We start from the raw sequence: 26,986 nt of genomic DNA, 5'->3' as shown, positions 1-26,986 counted from the left end.
ACGAATGCGTTTTCATATGCTGAACTATCCTAGTAATGATCCACATAAATTTTGCCACTGTAAGATGGCCGCCCTGGTGGTCCTTTAGACAGCGGTGCTTTGTTGACCCGGGTGCATTGCCTCGGTTTCGAGTTGTGACCGGAAGGGCCTGATACGCGTTGCTGGTTTAAATCTCGGCCGCGTACCCATTCTCACTGATCCTGGAATGAGTGACGGCGCTGTCCAAGAAACCTTACGGTGAGAATAGATAAGTCGGAACAGAGTCTGTAATGCCGTATGTAAAAGGACCCTGTTGAAAACGCTGAAATCTCTGGGCTTTACCGAATATTGGAATGAGTGATAGAGGAATATTGAGAAGGGTTATCAGTTAGTCGGTATAGACCATGGTGAACGAGGTCGCTATCAAAACGCTGACGAATGCCTGGTTCCTAGGGACCTCATGAATTACATTAGTACTCGTGGATACTGCCTGTACTTAACTTAAATGAGACAGTGGTATCGCGAGAGGTTGGCAATGAATAGACATTATCCCCTCTCTGTTGATAGTGAGTGTTATGATTCTGTGTGTATAAAGGTCAAGGTTGGGGGACTACCCTTCGCTCACTCGATATGTTTGTTCCTCATATTTGTTTCTCCAGATGAAGGTGTAAGCAACGGATGTGCTTTTAACTGAAACAAGAAGTGCGACTTGCACTGCTCCTCTAAACCAATGGAGAGCTGGTATGCGGGCCCGTGGCTCTCATTAGGTAACCCACATTGATGACCTTGCAGTTGTCATTTTTTATTAGGATATATGTTAAGTAGGGTGCAATTGGTTTCTTTCATGTATTTACCAACCTTATGTGTTTTTATGTTTTCTGCATATGTGCAGTTATTCTCTTTTTCAAATAGACAAAATCCAGGGAAGTGATTGCAGTTCCTTGACGCCCTGATGAATTTGCCGCAAAGATGAGTAGGCAATGAAACATGTTGGCCATTCTTGAATGTGGTTACATAACATGACCGTGTTTTTAACCTTGGGATGACTCACAGAATGGAATAAAATAATTGGAATTATATATGTGGGCCAGACCTAATTTTACTTGTAAGACTTCACGGGTCTTTCTTTTCTCCAACTTTTTTGGTTTTGGGCTGCCTAAATAAACCTCCCTGTTTTTCTCCCTTTTTTTGGCACACATAATTATTTACATGAGAAAGACATCAATGATGAGAAACTCGTGAGCAAACTGGTGAGAACCTGCCAGCAGCTCCTCTGGTGTTGCGCACGTGAGATGCTTTCTCATTTTTCACACCTTTTTTCTGTTTCTGTTTTTCACAGAAGTTGGTGGAATATTTTTCACATGGTTGTTTTTCACTTTTGGGAATTTTAAATATTAAGTTTTATGGCACGAGGGATTTACTGATAGTTCATGATAAGAACTACTGCTGATGGTGTAATAGTTGTTTTCATTACCCTCCTATTAATCCCATGTAATCAAAAAAAGTGCTCTAATATTACCAGGTCTTTTGTTTTGCATTACAGAACCAGGGTCCCTGGTGCTGGACACGATGCAGATAGGCGCAGCTGTGCCTGCTGCACACATCCTTTCATTAAGTAGTTTGTGGGAAAGAGGAGGAGTGCAGGGTGCCATGGGTGGCAAACGGAAACCAGTCATGTCACTTCTTGTACGATGGATGATCGGAAATTCAGTGACGTCCCTTTCTGTGCAGACAGTTGATAGGAAATTAAGTTATCTTTGTAGGTTTCTTCTACTGCATAGATATAAGCCCTCATTTGTTCCCCATGCTTGCTGTGCAATACAGCAGGTTAAACATTCACACTACACATATAGCCAGCGCACCTTTGTGCATGACGGCGTTTACATGCATGAGCACATTGAAGCTTGATCCAATCAGACTACATCATTAGTTCTGTATTGATGAGATAAAAGTAGGAGATATTGCAGCTCTTCTCGAGAGTACATATGGAAAGATAAACTGTTTTCAAAGCCTGCGTTCTATACGTTTTATCTTGAGTAACACAGATGCAGGCCATGGAACTGCTAAGCTCGGCGTTTCATTATTGCAAAATATTCAAGATAAGGATTGACGGAAAACTGGTAAATATAAAACTTTGCACCACTTTGCAATTAACCCAAAGGTGTGTTATTACCATGAGTGCTTGGCGCTGTACCTGTGTGCATTGCATCAGTGCTTGGCGCTGCACTGTAATGGCATTCTTGTAAAACAAACATCTCTGGGGTAAAAATCTTTCACAACAGGGCACATAATTTGACAGATTATTTTCCCCTTCTTACTACCATACTCCCGTCAGTGCACTGTAGTCACCAGCAAGTCACTTTCGTCCTCATGAGAAGGAGTGACGGCAGCCATTTCACCAACTCTTTGAGGAATACTGCTGGGTTTGGCAGGTACCATGCATGCAGTCGGAACAACTCGCAAAAAAAAAAAAAAGCATTACAAATGCAATAGGTCTCGCCTTTCATTAAGTTAAAGCCATTTCCTTTGCTATACAATACCATTAGCAAAGCAAATGGCTTTAACTTAATCAAAGGCGAGCCCTATTGCATTTTCAATGCTTGTTTGTTTCTCTTCCCGCCTACAATGGGTCTGCGGCTGCCTGAAGCTGGGGTAAAGTGCCTGCCTGCAAGGACTCTAAAGTACATAATTAGGGTGGGCTGATGACTCTTGCCTGCTGTCTGCCCTACTTTGCAGTAATTACTCTTTATTCCATGCGCGCACACATGAACAGAACCGCTCCTAGGCGCTCCGGGAGAGCGGTATGTCGATGGTAATCCCGCTGAGGCTACTGTATCTATTTTCCAGAATGCCTAACTCCAGGAACGCGAACTGTACTTTTTCAAAGTGGCGTTCTAGTATATAAGGAAGTGGCAGCAATTTTCATCAAGCAGCTTCTCTTGGATTTCAGCCATCCACTTGGGAGATAGTTTTAACTGCTGGTCTCAGACATTTCAGAGTTAAGCTCTGTTTTTATGTTGAGCATTAGACGGCATACGCTGTGTGCAAGACCTTTTGTCTTCAATATCACCATGGGTTTTTTGCCTCCTACTTACCATTGGCTCACTCTGATGTCCCTTTTCTTTGGTGCCACCTCACTCGTTCACTTTGGCCATACGTCACGTCCGTTCAAGGCTCGCGCCAATCACAGTTTCCTTACACATTCCATCTTCAATTGCAGCGCGGGAGAACTCTTTTTACTTTCTGCCACCACTCATCACCAAACAGGTGAGGAAAAACGTATTTTCATTTTAATCAGCACGCAGCAGTGAGCACGGTACAGTTAGTCGGTGGAAATTCTTGTTTATTTCTGTGACCGAACTAACCATTTGCTACACCAGGGGACACTTCCATCACGTCAGTAGTCTTTCTATTCCATCCCTGCTCTTGGTATGTCCCTCCCCTGATATTCGCACAAACACTTTCAGGTTGTTTGTACTTTAAACGTTTTCTGCCAGCGTGTCTGCTTCTGCCACCGTCTCTGTGATTGCGTTCACTGTCCACTACTTATTTCCTGTAACCGCCTCGGGCCGTCCCCGCCGCTCATCATTGCTTGTTTCTTTGGTTGACAACACAGCCACCCTCAAAGATGGGGCCCACTGCTCACAGCCCCCTCCTGCCGCTCTTTAATTGAAGTGCATTTTTACATTTACAATGTTCAAACGGCTGGCGGATGATGCAGTGTCAGTAAAATATACTTTTATTTTTCTTACACAACAAGATTTTGCTTTAATACGGCGCACTTGCGCCTTTCTTTTGTTGTGCACTTGGGACCTAAACATTGTTTTTTAAATTTTTGATCCACATGACCTGTGCGCACAACAATAGCGCCTGCCACCCGCTGCCCCCTTCCGCCCTCCGGCACAGTGCTTTACTCACGGATTTCAGCTTTATATTTGACTGAAAACATTTGATAAAGCACTGCGGGAGTGGGGGCACGGGGCTTGGGTTAATATTGATAGAGCGTGAGAGAGACTTGTTTTTAACTGCTTTCTGCCCATCACTATTACTTGCTTTCCGCCTCTGCCCATTTTTAGGTCTCGCCTAGGCAGCGCTTTTGCTATCTCGTTGAGACATGCAGTATATACTTTAGTGAGTGGCTGACCGCCTTGTTTTAAAAAGTTGTTTTAATTTGTTCTTCAGTCTGCCTTTCAAACCTCCTGTACTTGGTATTGGTTAATAGTGTTTTAAGTCCCTCCTTTTGGGCTCTTAGCCACGCCTATGGGTATTGGCCCCTTTACTTGTATTAGGGGCATTGTTTTGTTATGCTGTTTTTATTGGACTTTTTTATTTTAAGCACGTGATGTTGAAGGAGTGCAGAAGGTTTCTGCTTTTGGCGATTGTGTGCCTCCTAGGCACAGACAGATTTATGTTCCCAGCTGTAGTGATGTTTTTAACAGCCTCTGCTGCGCAGATAGAGAGCAATGCTGGAATGTGCGACAGCTGAGTGGCGAGAATCTTGTAGTTCTAAGTGACTCAACCAAGCAGCATCTGTTTGCCTGTGGGTCTCCTTCAACAGTAAGTGGAATGGAGTATTTTATTTTTTGCATGCCTTTATTTTGCTGTCTAGAACAGTTGTTGTTGCTACTTTATTTGACGCAATGGTCCCGGGTTCGAGCCACAAACAGATTATGATTTACTAGCCTATCCCGTTAAATTCAAGCAATGTAGCTGCCGCTCATTCATGGGGAGATAGGAGGCTGCTGGTGTCACCACGTAGAAACAAAGTGCTCGATATTACTTAGAAGGCGCAGCGCTACTGTGCGCGACACCCCTTCAAATAGAAAGCGTTTCCAAAGCCACGCGCACAGAGATGGACAGAACGCGATTTGGTATTACTGTTGCCAACTCCCTTCTCACTTAGCACAATGTGATTTAGACCTCAGCAATGCCACTGAGGAACCAGCTCTGCTACTAGTCGGTTTAAATCTGATGATTTTAGTGTAACAGCCTTGCACATTCACTAGGGAAATGACTAGTACTGCTAGCGGAGCGCTACGCCACGGGGCACTTCTGTCGGAAATACGCAGTCTGGCTGCGTGCTGATTACTGAAAAACAAAAAATGTAAATGTACCAAAATGAATGTATGCTATAGCATGGTGTAGTACTTTTCCCTGTGCGTGTTGCACATGCTAATGCGTGATGGAAAGTAGCGTCGATGGCATGCTTCCTTGGGCACAGACGCAAATTCTTTTTACAAATTAGGCAGTGCTATAGAATCATGTGTGAGGTAAACGGGTGTGGGATATAAGAATCTAAGTGAGAAACATCGCCCGCTTATTAAATTGACAGCCAACGTTTATGATAGGTTCGCACATCCCTATGTGAGGTTTTCACCTGTGTAAGTGTGTGTTTGTTTTTGCAGTTTTACTTTTCGCGCACTTGGGGGCAGATTTACAATAACTGCCGCATCCCTGCATATCAGCAGGGATGCGCCAGTTATTGTGCGTCACGGCTCCACCACCATGGATGCGCCACATTTACAATGCGGCACACCATGGGACAAAAACGGACAGCTGCGTGACGCATCTGTGCCGTAAAGGCAGCGCATTGCTGGAGTTGCGTCGCAAGCACGACGCAGCTCCAGCAAGGCTCTGGGGTGCCCTATCTTTGAAATGCTGCGTCAATCCTTACGCCTGCTTCAAGCAGGCGCAGGGTTTTGACGCAGCATGGGCTTAAAAGTGACTGAGTGAAATCTTGTAGATTTCACTCAGCCACTTTTAGGAGGCGTTCCTGCGCCGATACGCCCCACCCTGCGCCGGAACGCCTACTTCTGGCGCAGGGCTTTACAACGTGACGCATCTCCCAGATGCGTCATGTTGAAAATACCCCGCAGCATGGCGCTGGTTTTGCGCCGCTGCTGCGTCACAAAAGTGACGCAACGGCAGAGTAAAAGAGGCGCAAGGGGCTTGTAAATCTGCCCCTTGGACCGCAGGCATTGCAGCGCTTTTCATAAGCACTAGTTACATTACACAAGAACACATTCGTTTTGGTAGGCATGGGGGGATTGGTTTTGTCTGATGTGTGTGATGTGCACGGATATGGGCATAAAATATACCGATGTTTTATTGATAGAGATTCACTGCTGTGTATGACAGTTTGAGTTGTACCGTCAAGTTGATGTGTATGTGAGTGTGGCATGAGCGCGACAAGAGTGACCTCCTTGTGACAATTTTGCAACTGGATGTGTGGTAGATGTGCAATTGGTTGTGTGTGCGAGGTGCACAGTCTTGTGTGGTAGATACATATACCGTGCTTGTGACAAATGAACTGATGTGTGTGAGCTTTCGAGCCCGATGTGTTTATTTGTGCAACTGTCGACAATATGCAACCTATGCATGACAAACTGTTGGCTGTGAGAGACAGATTCGCAGCTTGCCGTGTGTGACGGACTCCGAGTCCTGTGCGGCCCCACCGACGAATCAAGCGCGCATGCTGCTTACTAGCAAGCATCCCCCAGCAGTGTATATGTGGCTGTATTCATTACCCTCCCAGAACTGAACTCTCTTTTTTTGTTTTTTGTTTCCTTGACATTCAAAACCTTCATGTTTGCCCCATGTTGAATTTCAATCTTGGGCTTTCTATTGGCTCGCTGTGTAATCGCTGTGAGGTTATGCTATCCTCCTGTAATTTGGAACTATTTCGTTTCAAGGGGGCACAACGCGCTGCTCTACTGTGTATAGCTATATAGGCCTCCTCCACCATACAGTATCACCAGCGCTTTCTGGGCTTCCCTTACAACACCTCTTACCTGTTTTAAACGCAGTAATAGCGCACAGGTTGGAACAGTCTTTGAGATAAGTTCCTGCTTTTTTGTGCTTTAATCACTGGCCCCTGTACACTATACTTATAATGGTGCCACTAAGACTATAGATAGGTCCCTAGAGCCGCTGCAGTAAGGGAAGTATAACTCTCCTCCACCCTACAATAACATGAGAACCTTCGTAGCTTTCTTTACGGACCTTGTACCTTTCCTCAACGCACTAAAGCGCCTAGAACATGCGCTCTATGCACATCGTCCATCGTCCAATCCAAGAGTTGCTCAAGAATCGGGTCACCCTAAACTGCCCTATTGTCCTATCCGACTCAGTTAAGTCCCTAGGCGTCACCCTTGACAAGAACTTATCTTTGGAGGCCCACATCAAAAACTCTGCAAAAAGTGCTCTTTTCTCTGTAAAACACCTCAAGAAATTGAAAACTTTTCTTCCGCATGATGACCTCAAGACAGTAGTCCAATCCCTAGTTCTCTCTAAAATCGACTACGGGAACGCCATCCTAACTGGGACTCCAAAAGCTCACCTAACCCCTCTAAGGGCAGTGTTGAACATGGCCGCTCGACTCGTATCTGGAGTAAAAAGATTTGATCACATCACTCCAGCTCTCAACTCCCTCAACTGGCTTCCCATGGAAGGGAGGTGTATTTACAAACTGGCCTGCATCACACACAAAACCCTTCACTCTCCGGCCCCTAACTACCTGAACAACAAACTGGTAAGAGCAGGTCAATCCAGATCGCTGAGAAGCTCCAACTCACTCCTTCTTATTCCTCCGAAACTTAAAAAAGAAAACCACACAATACCGATCGTTCTCTGGCAACGCTCCCAGGATGTGGAACACTCTCCCTAGAGGCCTCAGATGCAACCCCTCCTTCTCCTGTTTCAAAAGGGACCTGAAAATCCATCTCCTTAACAAATACTTTCCTGACCAACGTCAACTAACCTAGTCTTCAATATCCAAGTTTACACCTCTCTCTTGACATTCAAGGATAGTTGGTGACCGGACTGTGTTAACCACCTTATCTTCCATGCTGATTTTCTTTTTATCCGTGGTTTTCCGTCTGTTTTTCTTAACAGTATGTATGTAAAGCGCTCTGATACCTATGGGTCAAGCTAGCGCTATATAAAACTTTTAGAAATAAATAAATAAAATAAATATTTTATATGTCCTCTATTTCCCTGTGTAGCTGTGATTGTATGCTGCTAAGGGGAGCTTTCTCCTAGTTCACGTTTTATTCTCCAACATTACTTTGTGCCCGGGGCTAAAAAGGTTACGCCATCTTAATCGCGTTGTTTCCTTTTAGCCATTAAATCTGCATGTAACTTTGTAGGTTATTTTGCCTGCTGCAAATCAGTGTGTGTTTTATATTTTTTTTGTTTTGTGCATTGGTTTAAACAGTCTTTGGGGTCAACTTCTAATGTTTCCTGGTTTAATGTTTATAATAGCTCTGGTAACAGCCCATAAACAACCTGTGTTGTTACTGGGGGCTTGTTCTCTCTTTTTTGCTAGTTTTCACAGAACCTTTGAGGAATGTGCTTCCTCCAGATAAGCACAAGTTTTATAGGATCCTTTTGGTCCATCGTAAAAATTCCTTGTGTTCTCTTTAGAAGTGGAGTGGGGGCGGGGTTTTATCACTCTTCTGTCCGTTTGTCTACAAACCTTTTGCAGAGGTTGGCTGCATCTGGTGCTGTGTTACAAATGTCGTGGTCAAAGATTTTCTGTGTACGATAAATTTTGGGTTTGTTTTACTGTGTCTTTTAATAATGGTGTATGCTTGTTAATTTAGTATAATATGGCTATTAGTGCTTCAAATGTAAAAAAATAAAATAGTGTTAAAAATTATTGCAATAGGTCTAGAGGGTTTTGTAAATGTGTGTTAGCAATAAAGCTGCCCACATCCCATAATAAAGCAAGTAGGTTTAGAGAAGTCTAGTTAAGTTAGCTGCTTTTACAACTCAGGAGGCGCATTTGTTAAAAATTGTCTGCATATAGCTGCTAAAATTTGAGATTGCTATGTGAGTTTTTCTTAAAATTATTGTAATTAAAACTTATATTTAACAACTGTAAGTAACACTTTCTCGCCAGCAAAAGCATTCAGTTTTAATGTTCAGTGCAATGTGTAAAGACTGTAAAAGGGTTTCCCCCCTGCCAACTGTGTGAATATCGGGTTATAATTTATGTATATTTCCAGATGTTGCCTAGTTTGGGTCCGCTTTGTATTATTATTTCTGATTACATTTTATTTGTGTGCTATGCTGTTTTATGCTGTTTTTTATTTTGTTAAGCGGGTGATGTTTATGAAATGCTAAAAGTTACAGCTCCTACCGCTGAGCTGCATTCTCGGCCAAAACACACACTTTTTTTTCATTAAGGCTGTTTAGTGTGTGCTGGCCGTCTTTTAAGAGATTACATTTAAACTTGCTGCTTGGCTTGGTGTTAATGCCGCACCCAAGTACTTCACAGGTGTTCTTGAAATTGTATGCTTTATATGCACAAAAAACAAATCCCCTCAAAGTACCTCCGTAGCTTTGTGTCCGTCTTCCTGGAGCCGCAGCTAAGGACTTGACAGGTTTTCAAAGTATGAACATTGAGTGAATTTACTCTCACATGAGTGCCACAAGCCGGCAGGACCAGGGACTAAATACCCTTTGCTTTGGAGCCAGGCTATGCAGAGACTGCTGCATGACAAATAGCTCTGTGCGTAGCTCGGTTGAGCCGTCTCAAAACATGCAGCCCCCCATTAAATGCACCCCCCCTCTTGTGTAGCAGCGGGGTGAAGAATGCCCGTCACTCACTCATGGGCTCTTAAATGCACATATTTTTATTGTCTATTATTTTGGGTTTGAACATTTTTATTTTTTGTTTGTTTTTATTTTGTAAATATTCATTAGCATATGCTGTAAAATGCCCGTCTTTCCCCATAAAACAGCTGTTGGTGCAGATATATGAAGCTGCACCGTGTTAGGAGCGAACACGTTATCCAGCCATATCTTACATGCTAGGATACATTAGAGTTACTCCTGCTGCTGGAACCCTAGTGCATCTGCGCATCACATGATTCAATACCGAAGCAGTCAGCATAGCCTTTCATCTTGTCCAGGTCGATGAGTAAAAACAAGCCCACTGGAATGAAAATGTAATTCAGCGGGCTCCATATATTTTACTGGCGCGGTAAGCTAAGTCTCCCCTTCTCAACCCGGAGCTGTAATGATACCACCAGAGCCAGCATTGCACGCTTTTCAGGAAGCCCAATACGACGGACAGACCTGGCAACTGCAATGGCCTTTAAATATCAAGCCCAAAGCAGCGCCATGTATTTTGCCCAAATGTTAATGTTAGTGCACAATCAATCAATCAATGACACTTATAAAGCGCGCTACATACCCGTAGGGTCTCAAGGCGCTGGGGGGGGGGGGGGGGGGTGCCGCTACTGCTCGAACAGCCAGGTCTTCAGCTTCTTCCTGAAGGAGAGGTGGTCTTGGGTCAGGCGCAGGTCGGTCGGGAGGGAGTTCCAGGTCTTGGCGGCCAGGTAGGAGAAGGACCTTCCTCCTGTAGTCGCTCTTCGGATGCGGGGGACGGCGGCGAGGGCGTGGTTGGCTGATCGGAGGTGGCGTTTGGGAGCGTAGAAGTTGACTCGGCTGTTGAGGTAGCTCGGGCCTTGGTCGTGTAGGGCTTTGTGTGCGTGGGTGAGGAGGCGGAAGGTGATTCTTTTGTTGACGGGGAGCCAGTGAAGGTCTCTCAGATGTCCGGAGATGTGGCTGGTTCGTGGGATGTCGAGGATGAGTCTGGCTGAGGCGTTCTGGATCCGCTGGAGTCTCTTCTGGAGCTTGGCGGTGGTACCGGCGTAGAGGGCGTTGCCGTAGTCCAGTCGGCTGGTGACGAGGGCCTGGGTGACGGTTTTTCTGGTCTCGGTGGGGATCCACCAGAAGATCTTCCGTAGCATGCGTAGGATGTTGAAGCACGCCGAGGAGACGTTGTTGACTTGCCTGGTCATGGAGAGGGAGGAGTCCAGGATGAAGCCCAGGTTGCGTGCATGGACTGTCGGTTTGGGTGCGGTGCCCAGGGCGGGAGGCCACCAGGAGTCGTCCCAGGCGGAGGGTGAGGGGCCCAGGATGAGGACCTCCGTCTTGTCCGAGTTCAGTTTCAGGCGGCTGGTCGTCATCCACTCGGCTACCTCTTTCATCCCTTCGTGCAGGTTGGCTCTGGCGGCGGTGGGGTCGTTGGTCAGGGAGAGGATCAGCTGGGTGTCGTCGGCGTAGGAGATTATGCTGAGGTTGTGTTTGCGTACGATGGCCGCGAGGGGGCTCATGTAGACGTTGAAGAGGGTGGGGCTCAGAGATGATCCTTGAGGGACGCCGCAGATGACTTCGGAGGCCTCTGACTTGTACGGTGGTAGGCGGACTCTCTGTGTTCTTCCGTCGAGGAAGGAGATGATCCATTCCAGCGCCTTGTCCTGGATTCCGATGTTGCTGAGGCGCCGTACTAGGGTGCGGTGGCAGACCGTGTCGAATGCCGCGGAGAGGTCTAGGAGGATGAGGGCCGCTGTTTCTCCATTGTCCATCAGGGCTCGGATGTCATCGGTGGCGGCGATGAGGGCGGTCTCGGTGCTGTGATTGGCTTGGAAGCCGGACTGTGAGGGGTCGAGGGATCCGTTCGTCTCGAGGAAGGCGGCCATCTGCTTGTTGACAGTCTTCTCGATGACTTTGGCTGGAAACGGGAGGAGCGAGATGGGGCGATAGTTCTTGAGGACGGTGGGGTCCGCTGTTGGTTTCTTGAGTAGAGCGCTGAGTTCGGCGTGTTTCCAGCTCTCAGGGAAGATGGTGGTGTCGAAGGATGTATTGATGATGTCTCGCAGGTGGGGTGCGATGACAGCGTCGGCCTTGTTGAAGACGTGGTGAGGGCAGGGGTCGGTCGGTGATCCGGAGTGGATGGAGTTCATCGTGCGGATGGTGTCTTCGGTGCTGATCGGGGTCCAGGCGTGGAGGGTGGTGGTGGGGGGTGGTTGTTCGGTCCTGGTGTGCGTTGGTTGGTTGTAGAAGCTGTTGTGTATGTCCGCGATCTTGTTGTGGAAGTATGAAGCGAGGGAGTTGCAGAGGTCTTGCGATGGGGTGATGTCGTTGTTTCCTGCGCTGGGGTTGGAAAGCTCTTTCACGATGTTGAAGAGTTCCTTGCAGTTGTGTGCGTTGTTGTCCAACCGGTCCTTGAATGCTGTTTTCTTGGCGGCGCGGATCAGCTGGTGGTGTTTCCGGGTGGCAAGTTTGAAGGAGGTCCTGTTGTCCGGTGTCGGTTCCTTTCTCCAGACTTTCTCGAGGGCTCGGCAGTTCTTCTTGGAGCTCTTGAGTTCGTCGGTGAACCATGGAGCCTTCTTGCTGCCGGGTCTGCTAGGCGGGGTCCTCAGTGGGGCGAGTTCGTCCGCGCAGTTGCTGATCCACTTCGTGAGGTTGTCGGCGGCCTGGCTGGGGTTCGCTGAGCTGGCAGGAGGGTGCTGGCTCAGGGAGGTGGCGAGCTGGTCTGCTGTGATCTTGTTCCAGCTTCTGTGGGCGGCCTGTTGCTGGTGTTGGTGGGTCGTCGTTCTCTTGAAGGTGAAGTGGACGCAGCTGTGGTCCGTCCATTGAAGCTCTGTGGCGTGGCTGAAGTCGATGTCTGTGCTGGAAGAGAAGACTGCGTCGAGTGTGTCCGGCGAGGTGGGTGGGGGTGGACACCAGTTGCTTGAGTCCCAGGTTGGCGAGGTTATCGAGCAGGGTGCTGGTGTTGCGGTCGTTGTTGTTCTCTAGATGGAAGTTGAGGTCTCCCAGGAGGATGTAGTCAGCGGAGGGGAGGGCATGCGGGCTGACGAAGTCGGCGATGTCCTCGCTGAATTGTGTGCGTGGTCCAGGGGGTCGGTAGATCAGGGTGCCTCTGAGGGTGGTGTTCGGGTTGGTGTGGATCTGGAAATGCAGGTGTTCGGCGCTGGTCAGGGTGTTGTCGGTGCTGGTCGTGAGACGGATGGTGTTCCTGTGGATGATGGCGATGCCTCCTCCCATCTGGTTGGCGTTTCGGTCCCTCCAGACGATCTTGTAGCCCTCTGGGATAGCGATGGCGATGTCGGGAGCTGAAGAGGCGTTCATCCAGGTCTCCGTGAGGAAGGCAACGTCAGGGGCTGTGGCGTCTAGAAGGTTCCAGAGTTCGATGGCGTGTCTGTGGACGGAGCGGGTGTTGAGCAGGATGCACTTGAGGTGGGTGCTGCTGGTGTTCGACTTGGCGGGTGCTGGTGCGAGGCTGGTCCGGATTCAGGAGAACTTGCAGGCGTGGCAGCTGAAAGGTCCGTGGGTACGTCGTGGAGTGACTTGATGGCATTCTGGGAGTCGTCCGGTGTTGAGTGCGGTGAGGGTGGCGGCGGAGTACGTCAGGCGGGTCGGTCGGGGTCTTCAGGGGCCAGGGGTCCTGGCGCTGGACGCGATCCGGTCGCGGACGGGCGCAGACGGGCTTACCTTTGGCGCGCCTTCGGCGCACAATCGGCGCGCCCGCTGCGCGTGACCGCTGCGCGTTCGCACGGTCACGCGCCTTCTTGGAGCCACAAGTAAGTACTTCACAAGTGTTTGCAAATAGCATGCATATGTGTAAAAAGCTGTATTGTTTCTGTTAATTAGAGGGCTTGCATTTCCAATGTTTTAAGTCACAAACCTCTCTTGAACCAATGGCAGTTAGAAAGATAACAAGCATTGGCATAGCCAATAGGTCTCGCCTTTGGGACCTTTTAAGTGTTTATATAGCGCTATTGGCCATGCCAATGTTTTAAAGTTATGTCGTAGAAAAGTCTGGCTGCTGTCTAACATATTGAAAAATTGTAATAAATAAATAAAAAAATGTGTTGGTTTCTCTGGTGCACTTCGACACGTGCAGTTTCCTACATTTATCACAATTAAAAGCACTGACACTGTTGCATGGAAGAATGGGCTGGACTTTTGTATGGGACTGGAACAACCGATGTTTGTCGCTAGGGGGTGCCCGCACAAACACCACAAAATTTGGAAACGATGGGCGGACTACCGGGGCTTGCTGATGGAACCGCCATCAGCAACAGAGGCTCATCCCTTAGGATAACTCATATGTTTATATTTGATGTGCGGAGAACCTGTGTGGAGGGAGGGCCCGGAGGGGTAGACCCTCCCAGCTATATATATATATATACACTAGATGTGTCCAGGATCATGCCGACCTGGTGTGATCAAGGGTGGGTGGGACGGGACCACGGGGGCGGGAGAGGGAGTTGGGGTACTCTTTATGTTGTTATTCTTGCTTTTTTATATTCCATTAAAAAGTCAGTCGTTATTTTGGTAATATTGTGCAGTTGTCTCTGGTGTGCAGAACCCTGCGATACATGTGCATTTTGACAAATAAAATGTGTTTTAAAAAAAGCACTGACTCTGTGGACTACATATGGATTCTACAAACCTTGGAGTAAGTTTGAGTGCGTTAGGAGTTGCACAATTTCACAGGAAGCAGCAAATGTGTGGTAAAACATGGATGAGTGGAAGCTCTAAAACACACCAATGATGGACCTGTGTGCTGAGGAAATTCAAATACGGCCCCATCTTTCCTAGTAACACCATTACGCTGTTGCCCTCACTCAGGCACCTTCAACCTTCATAGCGTTTCTCTCTCGTTCTATACTGTTGCACATATTGCACGACCTTTCCTGTTTCCCTGAGCTAAGTCCATTCTGAGACCCGGCTCGAAGCAACTAATCCCCGAGATAACCATCTATTGACCCTTGGTGACCGGTCTCGGCCTCTCCAGTTGTTTTAGGAATCACCATCTTTAACACGCAAACACATCCTGTCGTAAATTAATTTAACCAAGGAATGGCTATGCCGCCTGACCTATAGGGTCGGGTAGAGAACACGACCTTAGGGAAGGAATTTCTATTGCCCATTATCCTGTATCTTGTACAAAGAATGTTTTCTTGTGGATGATATGTATTTTTATTGCACATTGAGGGGGTTGTTGCTTTAGGGGATTCAAGCGCTACAAAAGACTGTGAGCCACGGATTAAAGTGGCAGTCTCCTGAGAACCTACAACTGATGTACTTCTAGGACAACTGTACCTAGCTGCAGCTAATAAATTGAAGTTCCTATGCCAGACAGAGTGTTCCGTGTCTCTGTAATTTGGAAGGCGAACTAAGAAGATTTCAGGCATACCCTGCGCCGCCAGGCTTAAAAAGCCCGGTTCTTCAATTGGTGCCCCGTGTGAGGCCGCTTCAGAGGTCGTGGGTCCAGCCCGAGGATCTTGAGGAGCCCCACAAGGAAATTCCGGAGGACGCGCACCACGTGATCGACCCCTGCATGTCGTAAGTGGACCGAAGGTTTTTTACCGTGTGGCTTCTCCCTTCCAATGGCTGCAAAGACCCGCTGCCCTGACTGCGGCCACGCTTTGGCTCCCTTGGTAATTGGTATCACGAGACATCAGACGGACCTCTGTTGGCGTACGGAAACATCTGGTTAAGTTAAGTATAGTGGCCACTCCTTTGTCTTTGTTTTGTCTTTGTTCGACTTTTGCAAAAGCCGAAACCGAGGGGTGAGTGCAGCTTTTGTACTATAAAGTGACTAATTAACCCCTTGAAGTTTGTAAAGAAACTATTGTGGTAGCGATGCCTGGTTTCAGTAAGTTTGGAAGATGGTTTTGTTGTAATCGCGATAGTGCTTCCCGACTGGAGGACTCTTGTCCAATTCCTCCGGCCAGAACTCCCACTTATGAAGTATATTCTAAACATGGTATTGGCCCCATAGCTTTTAATGAGGCATGGGTTCGCTATACTAGGAAAGATGGTGTTTTACGATGGCCACAGAACGGCAGTTTTCAGCGCAATATTTTAGATAATTTGGAGAACACTTTGTTTAAGCGAAAAGCCCGGCCGGCTATGTTTGACTCTTTTCGCTTATGGCGTATGGAGGCAAAACAGAAAGAAATAAAACAAGCTAAAAGAGATAGGAGGGATATGTCTATTTTGCAAGCTGCGCAATAGTTTAAAAATAATGAAACCGATCATGCGATTGAGGTCTCAGATAGGCAACATCGTATGGCGGTAGATAAATGTTATCCAGTGTTGCCAACTTCCCCTACGCAGAAAAATGTGGACCCTGAGAAGGATTCTTTAATGTCCCATCTGTTGAGATTACCCCGCCCTATGCGCAGGGAGCTAATGTACCTTTTGGATTACCGCCTGCTCCCGGAGCGAATGCACCTTTATTATTAGCACCTGCCCCGGCTGTTCCGCCTGTTGTCCCACCTGTCGCTCCTCAATCGGTTCCTGCACCCCACCACAGCTTTCTCCGGTATTACCGAGCTCTCCCTTACCTTCGGCTCCCTTCGTAAATGTTACTCCCTCTTCTGCCCCGCCTAATATTCTGTCTCCTGTCCTAATGACAAATTTTCCCTCCGCTCGGAGGCGAATGATTGATACCGTTTCTGGCCTTTTGTCCCCTCTCTTTGGGACCTTTCAAATGACCCCTGTTCCTCCTCGTAGACAAACTCGTAGTCAGCTCCCAGGTCCGGAGGAACGGGAAATGCTAGATCTTCAAGCCCGAAGGTGGATCACGAATGGCTCCCAGTATAGTGTGCAAGATATTATGGTCACCTTTCAGCAGTGGGAGGCGCCAACGCAGAGATATGTGTTCGATACTATGTCTAACATTTTAAGTCAAGAGTGGGAGGATATGGGATTGGGACGAGCCCCTCAGGACCTGCTCGATGTACAGGCCGAGTTTGATAAAGGGCTGATTGTGGGCGCAGAGGTGGAGGATGCGGTAGGAACGCTTGTCACTTTTAGAATGATGCTTGCCTGCCGGTCCTTGCCTAAACGCGATTCGTCCCTCAGGCGAAAATTAAAACACTATCCCATGAGAGAGGTTCCCCCAGTGTGGAGAGAGGAGGTTGCAGCTCAGGGTGGCAATGCTCTTATACCTGCTCACTTTCAACGTGTGTGGGTACACGTTCCGCGGAAATGATCTGAGGTACTGGCCCTAAAGCAGTCCTTACCGGACCCCCGTAAAAATCCTGCTGGGTACTACAAAGAGTTGTCCCAAACTGTGGATGCATGTATTATGAATATGGCCGATATAGATATGCTAATGGGTAATGTGGTCTCACAACCGTTATGGGCTAGGATTCGGAAGGAGGACCATGTGGGGGAACTGGGGGGTGATTGGGCTGCCATACTCGCCGCGGACAGACTCCAAGTGTGTGGTGCCAAACCTGAGGCTCTAATTACAGAACTCCAAGCTAGGATCATTGCCTTACTGAAAACTATGATGCCACCTCTGCGAGTTAATTGGGATAAGTTAGCAGCTTGTAAACAGAAAGCGGAGGAAAACGTCTCTGATTTCTTCACTCATTTCGAGGAGACGTTCATCGATCATAGTGGTCAGGATATGAGCACGGAAGGTGGCCAACGGTTGTTTGTAGACAAATTTGTGTCGAATTTGGTTCCGGAAATATCTAATAAATTGAAGAATTCCGAAAGTGCGTGGGCGGTCTCCTCTTCAGCCCAGATATTGGCTACTGCCCAGTATTATGGAAATAGGGATAAAGAGGAAAGAGAGAAACTTGGTAAAAAGACCAAAGAGTTGAAAACAAAAGTTCTTTTGCAACAAGCTTATCCTCCTTGCCCTGCCCAACGTGAATATCAGCCGTCTCCACATTTCCAGAGACAGTTGCAGAGGTCTGGGCCTTTCGTTCCCCGACCCCCACTAGAAGAAGGCCATTTAAAATATAATTGCCCGATTTGTTACAGCGCACGAGCGGTATTCCCGCATCACGAGGCCAGGGTGGTTATCAGTCAGCACCAAGAGGTAGAGGACGAGGTACGCCGCCTAATAACCAACGTTCCATGCCCCCTGGAAACTCCACGAATTATTTTGATCAGCAAAATGTTCAGTCTACCAACTATTACAACAGTGATTACTATACTGAGGATGAGAGTCAGAATTCCCAACCTAGCTAGGACAGCCATGGACAAAGTAAGGGAGTAGTATCAGTTCCAGTGGACCAAAGTGGGCCTTATGTTGATGTGGAAGCACTAGGTGTTACATAGCCATTCCTATTAGACACTGGTGCAACAAAGAGCTCTATGATTCACTCTAAACTCCCTGGGGCACCTTTGTCTGGCTGTACAAATGTTTCTGTAGGTTTTTCTGGTGCCCCGGTTCAAAACCCAGTTTCATGCCCTTTGCCCATTTCAATAGGTCCTTACAAATTGGAGGCCCCGCTCCTTTTAACAACTGGTTGTGGTGAAAATTTGTTGGGCTTGGATTTATTGAAGAGATTGTATGCGACATTACACTGTTCCCCTTCTGGTGTACGTCTTACCTTAGGTAAGAAATTTGCCTCACCGATGTACTTGTCTAAAGATCAGCTTCCCCCTGAATTACAATCTCTTCCAGCCACCCTCTGGGCCACTGGCCCCAATGATGTGGGCCTCCTGCGGATTCCTCCCTACATTGTAACACTCAAGCCTAATACTAAATTTCCTCGCATTACACAGTATAAAATTTCCAGTGACGGCGAAAAAGCTCTTTTGACTATAGTTCATGATTTGGTACAAAACGATGTGGTCGAAGAGACTAGGGGAAATGTATGCAATAGCCCTTTCCTGCCTGTTTTTAAACGAACCAACCCTTCCCAGCCACCTGTCTATCGTTTTGTGATTGATCTCAGAGAGGTCAACAAGATTGTGGTCCTCAATTCCCTGTTGTCCCGGATATTAATGCCCTGCTGACAATGATACCAGCCTCAGCTTCCTGGTTTTCCGTCATTGACCTCAAAAATGCTTTCTTCAGCATTCCCATTGCTGAGGAAAGTAGGGATATTTTTGGCTTCTCCTTAGCAGGCCGAAGCTTCCGGTTCAAGCGAGCTCCTCAAGGCTATTGCGAGAGCCCCTCCATTTATAGTCAAGCATTGAAATCACAGCTCGATACTTTGTGTTTACCACCAGGGGCCACTCTCATTCAATATGTGGATGACCTGTTGGTTGCAGCAGATTCTGAAGACACTTGTAAAAAGGCTACCATTTCACTGTTACGCCACTTATCTGACCACAACCACAAGGTTTCACCCTCAAAATTGCAATATTGCTGCCAAGAGGTTACCTACCTAGGTCATCTCTTGTCAAAGGAGGGACGGCGATTGACCCCAGAACGTATCTAAGCAATTGCCCAAATGCCTATTCCATGTACGCAAAAAGAGGTGCGTGCCTTTTTAGGTATTACCTCTTATTGTAGACAATGGATCCCCAATTTTTCCCTTCTGGCAAAACCCTTGTTGGCACTCACTCTTAAAGATACACCACACCCGCTTCCATGGACTGTGGAATGTCAGAAAAGTTTCACTGATTTACGCACTGCCTTGTGCTCTGCCCCTGTGTTAGGTACTCCTGATTACAGTAAGCCTTTCACACTCTATGTTCACGAGAAAGAAGGTTGCGCGTTATCAGTTTTAACGCAACAATTTGGGGACAAACAACGTCCCTGTGCCTATTTTTCGGCCACGTTAGATCCAGTGGCCAAGACATTACCTAGCTGTTTGAGGGCTACAGCAGCAGCGGCAGTTTCCATTCGCCAGTCCGCTGGATTGGTATTAGATAATACCCTTATTGTCATGGTACCGCATGCAGTAGACACCCTCCTAAATAGAACAAAGACCCAACACCTCACGAGTGCACGCCTTTCGGGGTATGAATTGACGCTCTTGGCTAGCCACATACACATTAAGCGATGTAATACCTTGAACCCGGCAACATTGCTGCCAATTCCAGTAGAAACTGACACTCAGGAGCAACACGATTGCTTCCTCCGCACGGAGGAAGAGACAAAAGGCAGAGTTGATTTAAAGGATACTCCACTCCCGGACCCGGATGGGACCTTATGGGTGGACGGTTCTTGTTTTAAGCTTCCCAATGGTGAAACAACCTCAGCCTATGCAGTCACTACCTTATACACTGTTGTAGAAACAGCGCGTATTATACATAACTCAGCCCAGGCAGCTGAATTGATAGCACTGACTAGAGCTTGTGTGTTGGCTGAAGGAAAAAAGGTGAATGTCTGTACTGATAGTCAGTATGCGTTTGGAGTGGCCCATAGTTTTGGCCGCCTGTGGAAGGAAAGAGGGTTTCTCACATCCCATGGCACTAAGATACAGCATGGCCAATTGATAAATGACCTCCTTGAATCACTCGCCTTGCCCACTCAGATAGCGATTGTGAAGTGTAGTGCACATAAGAAAATCACTGATGATGTAGGTCAAGGAAATGCTTTCGCAGACCACATAGCGAAAGAGACAGCTAGAGACACTACAAGCCGCATGAATGTTGCGGGCTCTGCTAGATGGGTTGCACAAGGAGGGATGTGTGAGAAAACTGTGGACAGTGTGAAAATTATCCAGGCAGAGGCCACAGAGAAAGAATTGAGTACGTGGAAAGAAAGTATAGGAAGATTGGATGTGACAGGGTGCTGGACAGACTTGTCAGAACATCAACGCTGGTTGTTACCAGATGCTTATGTACTCCCAGTAGTTACCATGGCACATGGTCCAGCCCATATTAGCGCTAAAGGTATATGCAAACTTCTGGCTCTGGTATGGAAGAATGTGGGGATCCCTAAATGTGCAGACAATCTGGTTAAGCATTGTATTGTATGCTTGATGCATAACCCGGGGAAGGGAACACCAACACCAGCAGGACACTTTGCTCCCCAACTTACCCTTTTGAGGTTTTACAAATATGTAACAATCTGAAGTACGTTCTTGTTGTGGTATGTGCCTTTTCCCGATGGGTAGAGGCTATCCCCAGAAAGATATTACTGCTCTATCCATGGCAAAAGTCCTTTTGAAGGAGTTTCTGCCAAGATTTGGGTTACCGAGAATTATTTGGAGTGACAACGGAAGTGAATTTGTGGGTCAGATCATGCAGAAAGTATGTACAGGCCTTGGCATTCAGCAAAAATTCCACGCAGCAAACCATCCTCAGTCAGCAGGTTTGGTGGAATGCTATAATGGCACCCTTAAGCTTAAACTGGCGAAAATACAAGCCAGCACGGGTCTTGCCTGGCCTGATGCCTTGCCCTTGGCTCTCTTATCCACCAGAACGACCACCTATTCCCGTATGGGGCTTAGTCCTTATGAGGTTGTCTTTGGACTCCCTGCAAATGTTTGGGGAGTCCCAAGGCCAAAGAAATACTCAGAGATAGAGCATCCATTGTTAATTGACTATTTACATGATCTAACCACTAAGTTACGTGTCCTTCACCAACAGGTACAAGATACTTTGCCCCAGGCTTCAACGGATCCTGGTCACACCATACGGCCGGGAGACTGGGTCTGCGTCAAAAACTTCCAGAGGTCAAAGAACTTGGAACCTCGCTGGAGAGACCCTCGTCAGGTACTACTGACGACGCGTACTGCTGTAAAGGTGGTCGGCAAAAAGAACTGGGTACATGGGGTACATTGCAAGAAAGTGCCCCTACCATTGCCTTATGATCAATGGGTTCATAAACGAATTAGTGACTCTGAAACCGGAAGAATACCAAGATTTGGACTATTCAGCGATGCACGCCTAGACTTTTCCGGAGCAGGACAAGACGACGATGAGGTCCTCCAGACAGCTATACCACCAGCAGTGAAATTGGACACTACTAAACTACATCTCCTTTTCCAAGAATAAACTGTACCTGGTTCCCAGAGGTACGATTTGAGGCCCAGACTGAACAAAATACCTCAATAGTGCTTCATTGACTTTTGTCTTTATCCCGATTTCCACAGGATTGCAGGGCCGTGATTGTAAGTCTCAGAATTGTGACCCAAGATGTGGCTCTAGGCCTGTGGGACTTGTAGGAAAGTATAAAGAACTACAGACCATCACAGCTGAGTGAAGCAACCTCCCATCACGGGCAATATTTAGAGCTGGAAATGACTGTTAACAAGGGAATGGACAAAATACAAACAATGAGCATGAAGCATTGTAAATTATTGCATAATCGTTTTATAGTGGCTTTAATAATATTGATTTTGATATGTATTATATTGTCTTGTATAGGATGGGGACTGCACGTAATTTTTACACAGCCTACTCCCAAAGTTACGGTTGAAATGCATACACATGTCACTCTACCACCTCATGTTGAGTCAAGAAGGAGTGAATTCCGCAACAACACATTTGTTTCCATGCTACACCAACATCAATTGGCCACTAATGCGACAAACTGTTCGGTTTGCGGTCTTCTGCCAAGTTCGGTGAATACTGGAATGCCATACATTACCCTTCCTTTTTCATTTAATGGCTCTTGTAGTGCATGGTGGGAATTGAGCGCCAGTTTGGTATTTTCTGGAGATGGGGATACTCGAGAAGTAAGGAGCATGGGAGTACATCTATACCATTTATGTTGGCGGGACAGAAAAAGGATATATGGGACGGATAGTGAGAAGTCAGAATGTGCTGATCGCCAAACCAAATCTACGGATTTGTATTTTCTGCCCTCTAATAGAACCTCTCGAAAAGGACAAACTTTTCTAGTGGTACCTGGACAAGCACCATTCTGTATTAGGAAAGGAGGGTTAGAATATAAGGGTACAAGCAATTGCCAACATATTGTGACATTGAATGGGACAGATTGGCCTTGCATGGTTCCCTCACGTAATACATACTTCGTGTGTAGAAATAAGGCTTACACTTCTCTACCTGGTAATTGGAGAGGCACTTGTTATATCGCTTGGTTGTTGCCCCCTACATATATAGCAGATGCCAAGCATCATTTACATAAAAGAGGGGTGGCGTCTGACCAGGATACGTCAGGACAAGAAGTCGGGGATGTCTTGAAAGGACTCCTTCCATTCTGGGGCCCAATAGCCCACAGTAGAGACATAAGGCAACTAATTTGAGTTGTAGAAACCACTGTCAATGAAACAGCTGGAACTTTGAGTAACATCACTGCAGAACTCGCTGCTGACCGCCTTGTCACGCTTCAGAACAGGATGATATTAGATATCATCCTTGCTGACCGTGGGGGCGTATGCAGATTGATCGGATCTAGCTGTTGCATTTTTATTCCAGACAACGCCCCTACAGTATACCAAGTCATCTCTAAGCTACATAAGATCGCTGAGTCTGTTCACCAGGATGAAGGGAATTGGTCTCTGATGGGATGGTTTGGGGGACTACTGTCTACATGGGGATGGAAGATTCTCACCTTTGTCGGAGCGACTTTGGCTATTCTCTTCTCATGTTGCCTTTGCCTACAATGTGGTCCAGCTATATGCGGGCTCTGCGCCACCCTGTGTGTTCCAAATCCGGTATCATAGAAAGCAGCGAACACAAAGATAATGCTGCAACAACAGCTTGTAGATTTCATGGCTATTGAAGTCGATTCAGATTAACAACAGCCTCTGGTTTCTTTGCCTGAGTAATGGCAAAAGGAGGGTCTGAGGAAATTCAAATACGGCCCCATCTTTCTTAGTAACACCATTACGCTGTTGTCCTCACTCAGACACCTTCAACCTTCATAGCGTTTCTCTCTCATTCTATACTGTTGCACATATTGCACGACCTTTCCTGTTTCCCTGAGCTAAGTCCATTCTGAGACCCGGCTCGAAGCAACTAATCCCCGAGATAACCATCTATTGACCCTTGGTGACCGTTCTCGGCCTCTCCAGTTGTTTTACGAATCACCATCTTCAACACGCAAACACGTCCTGTCGTAAATTAATGTAACCAAGGAATGGCTATGCCGCCTGACCTATAGGGTCGGGTAGAGAACACGACCTTGGGGAAGGAATTTCTATTACCCATTATCCTGTATCTTGTACAAAGAATGTTTTCTTGTGGACGATTTGTATTTTTATTGCACATTGAGGGGGTTGTTGCTTTAGGGGATTCAAGCGCTACAAAAGACTGTGAGCCACGGATTGAAGTGGCAGTCTCCTGAGAACCTACCACTGATGTACTTCTAGGACAACTGTACCTAGCTGCAGCTAATAAATTGAAGTTCCTATGCCAGACAGAGTGTTCCGTGTCTCTGTAATTTGGAAGGTGAACTCCGAAGATTTCAGGCGTACCCTGCGCCGCCAGGCTTAAAAAGCCCGGTTCTTCAGTGCCACAAGTGAGCAGGAAGGGCTCATTCAGAATGTTCTGCACAATATACTCCTTATACAAGACTTACCACGGAATATACAAACTCCAACTGTAGTGCCAGAGATAAAACCCTGAAGTGGACACTTCTGTTTATTATTTGTGAACTAGTAGACCAAGGGTGTCTAATACAGTGGGAGAGTTGTATGCAACCGTGAGGGACAGATTTGAGGTGCACTGGGAGAGGTTTGTGCAGCGTGAGGGACAGATGTAAGGTGCAGTGGGAGAGCTGTATGCAACCGTGAGGGACAGATTTGAGGTGCATTAGAGACCTGTGTGTAGCATGAGGGACAGATATGAGATGCACTTGGATAGGTGTGTGCAGCATGAGGGACAGATGTGTGGTGCACTGGGAGAGGTGTGTGCAGCGTGAGGGACAGATGTAAGGTGCAGTGGGAGAGCTGTATGCAACCATGAGGGACAGATTTGAGGTGCATTAGAGAGCTGTGTGCAGCATGAGCGTTTAATGTAGGGTAGTGGTTTACAGGGTAAAACAGCTTATTTAAGCACCTCACATTCCTTATCAAACAGTCCCCAATTAAAATATAGACACACTGAAAGGCAAATACATGGTAATAAAAGACAAAAATATAGTGCATAAAAGCTTAGGAAATGTAGGAAAGCGTCCGCGGAAACGCGAATTATAAACAGTTGGCCCCAGAAACACCGCTCTAAAAGTAGCAAAAAAGGCGACTGAATTTTACTGCGTGGTAACAAACTCACACCGTGCAAATAGAACTTTGCTGACAAACTTACAAAGCCTCTGGGTCCTCAGCACCCTGTTATTATACACACTCCTACATTTCTGGCCTCTAACTACATAGTATTACCAAAGCACAACTGAAACCTTATTAAAAAACAGGGCAAGCAGAGAAGTTAAGGAGAATGTAGCAGTTAGGCCCAACAGTTACTACTTGTGGCTAAATGGGAGTCTGCCCTGGCAGAATAAAGAGAATTGTTGGTTCCTTGTTTAGATCAGTATCAACAGTAGGAAATGCAAATGTGGCTTTAATACAGTTGCACGTATGGGGGAAGTTCGAAGAGCAATCTGGGATGTTGGTACCAGTGAATAAGCAGAAACAGGGCGAAAAATAAGATTTGCGCAAGCATGGGGAGCTTAGCGAATTTGCCATGAATTAAAGGGCGGTGACCCGACGCTGTAACTTAAAAAAATGTTTTTAGTAACTTGTTTTGGCAGTGAAAAAGGCAGAAACACGGCGATAAATAGGATGTGCGCTAGTTCACACATTTATGAACTGCGTGCAGTAAGATTTCCAACCGAAAGGGCGTATATTTTTAGTGACCTGGGGGCATATGTATCAAATAGCGATTTTTTGAGAATCGCTATTTGAGAATTGCAAAACGGTATGTATCTAAAAATTCGCACAAATTTTGCAAATTCTTAAAATTCCTTAATTACAATTAGCAAATTGCGAAATCGCAATTAAGGAATACCTTCCCATTCATTCCTATGGGCCAGGAGGCCCATAGCAATGAATGGGAAGTTTTTCTCAATTTGCGAATCACTATTTGCTAATCGCAAATTGAGAATATTTTCAAAGGTGCAAGGGTGTCATGATGACACCCTGATGCACCCCTGAAATCAGCATTTATGCGCATATGGCGCACATACATGCCCTAAGGGCATGAATGTGCGCCACATGGCACTTTGAAAAATGCCAAAAAGTGCATTTTTCAAAGAAATCGCAAATTACCACCAACTTGAAGTTGGTGGTAATTTGCGATTTCTTAAGGAGAAATCGCACAACTTGGGTGCGTGTTACATAGCATTTAAGGAATCACAATTTGCGATTTCTTAAATGCTTACGCAAACTTAAGAAATCGCAAAATTAGCGATTCCTTAGGAATGCGCTGCTGAAATGCCTCATACATCTCATTTTGCGATTTTGTATTTGCAAACGCTGTTTTTTTGCGATTCGCAGCGTTTGCGAATACAAAATCGTTTGACAAATATGACCCTTGATGTTTTGGCAACAACATCACTTCCCATGACAACAGACACTGCAGAGGATTGCTTTGAGAACAGGAACTGAGGCCCACAATCCCAAATTACATTTAAGAAAACGGAACATCCAGTAAAAAAAAACAATCCCGGACATGCCCAAAAACACAGACAGCAGGAAAATGAAGTATGCTAAATGAGGCTGAGGCTAAATCAGACTGAGGCGTGACTGATGAGTCACGAAGCCTGTACAAAACGTCCCCCCACAGCGCTGCTAAGATGCTCGCGCACGTTAAGGAGCCATAAAGCTTAATGTCTGGGGCGGCTACCTGCAAGTTAATCATTGCGGAGGGTCCACAGGCCAGCTGGGTCACATCTCACAGATAAACATGAGGCCCGTGAGGATGCATTAAGATTTCAAACTAACCAAGGGCCAAAGAAACACATTTGTGACCTTTGAACCCAAAATTATTTTTGGAAACTGTCAGTTTGTTTATAGGCCACAAATCCTCTTTCTCTTGTGTATACAATCACCATTCTGGCGATTGAGCGGCATGCTGCGTCTCACTGTCTAGTTTGAAACAAGAAGGGCTGGGCGAGAAGGGAGGGGGGAATGCGAGGAGCCTGAATACAAGTGAGAAAAACAAGCATTTGCAATGCAATAGGTCTCGCATTTGCTAGAGTTGGAGCTATTAGCATTGTAAATGACAATGCCTTTTATTCATTTGTTTTGAAAACCTGCAAGTGGTGCATAAACACGCACTTTGTACCTATAATCCTTGATTACGAGAAGCAAGGCTGTCAGTAAAAGAGACTGCCAGCTTTGCTTCTCATAAGCAAGGACTAAAAGTACAAAGTGCTTGTTTACGCACAGCTTGCATGTTTTCAATCGCATAAATTAAAGGCATTGGTCTTTACAATGCCACTAGCTCAAACTCTCGCAAATGCGAGACCTATTGCATTGCAAATGCTTGTTAATCATTGTTAATCATAGGAGGGCAATATGGTGTTTAAAATGAAGGAGATAACCGCTAACCCACCTCCTGAGAGGAAAAACATACCATTTTGTATTTC

The sequence above is a fragment of the Triturus cristatus genome, chromosome 6, assembly GCF_964204655.1.
Source record: "Triturus cristatus chromosome 6, aTriCri1.1, whole genome shotgun sequence".
NCBI classification, from domain to species: Eukaryota; Metazoa; Chordata; class Amphibia; order Caudata; family Salamandridae; genus Triturus; species Triturus cristatus.
This window is presented reverse-complemented; position numbering follows the sequence as displayed.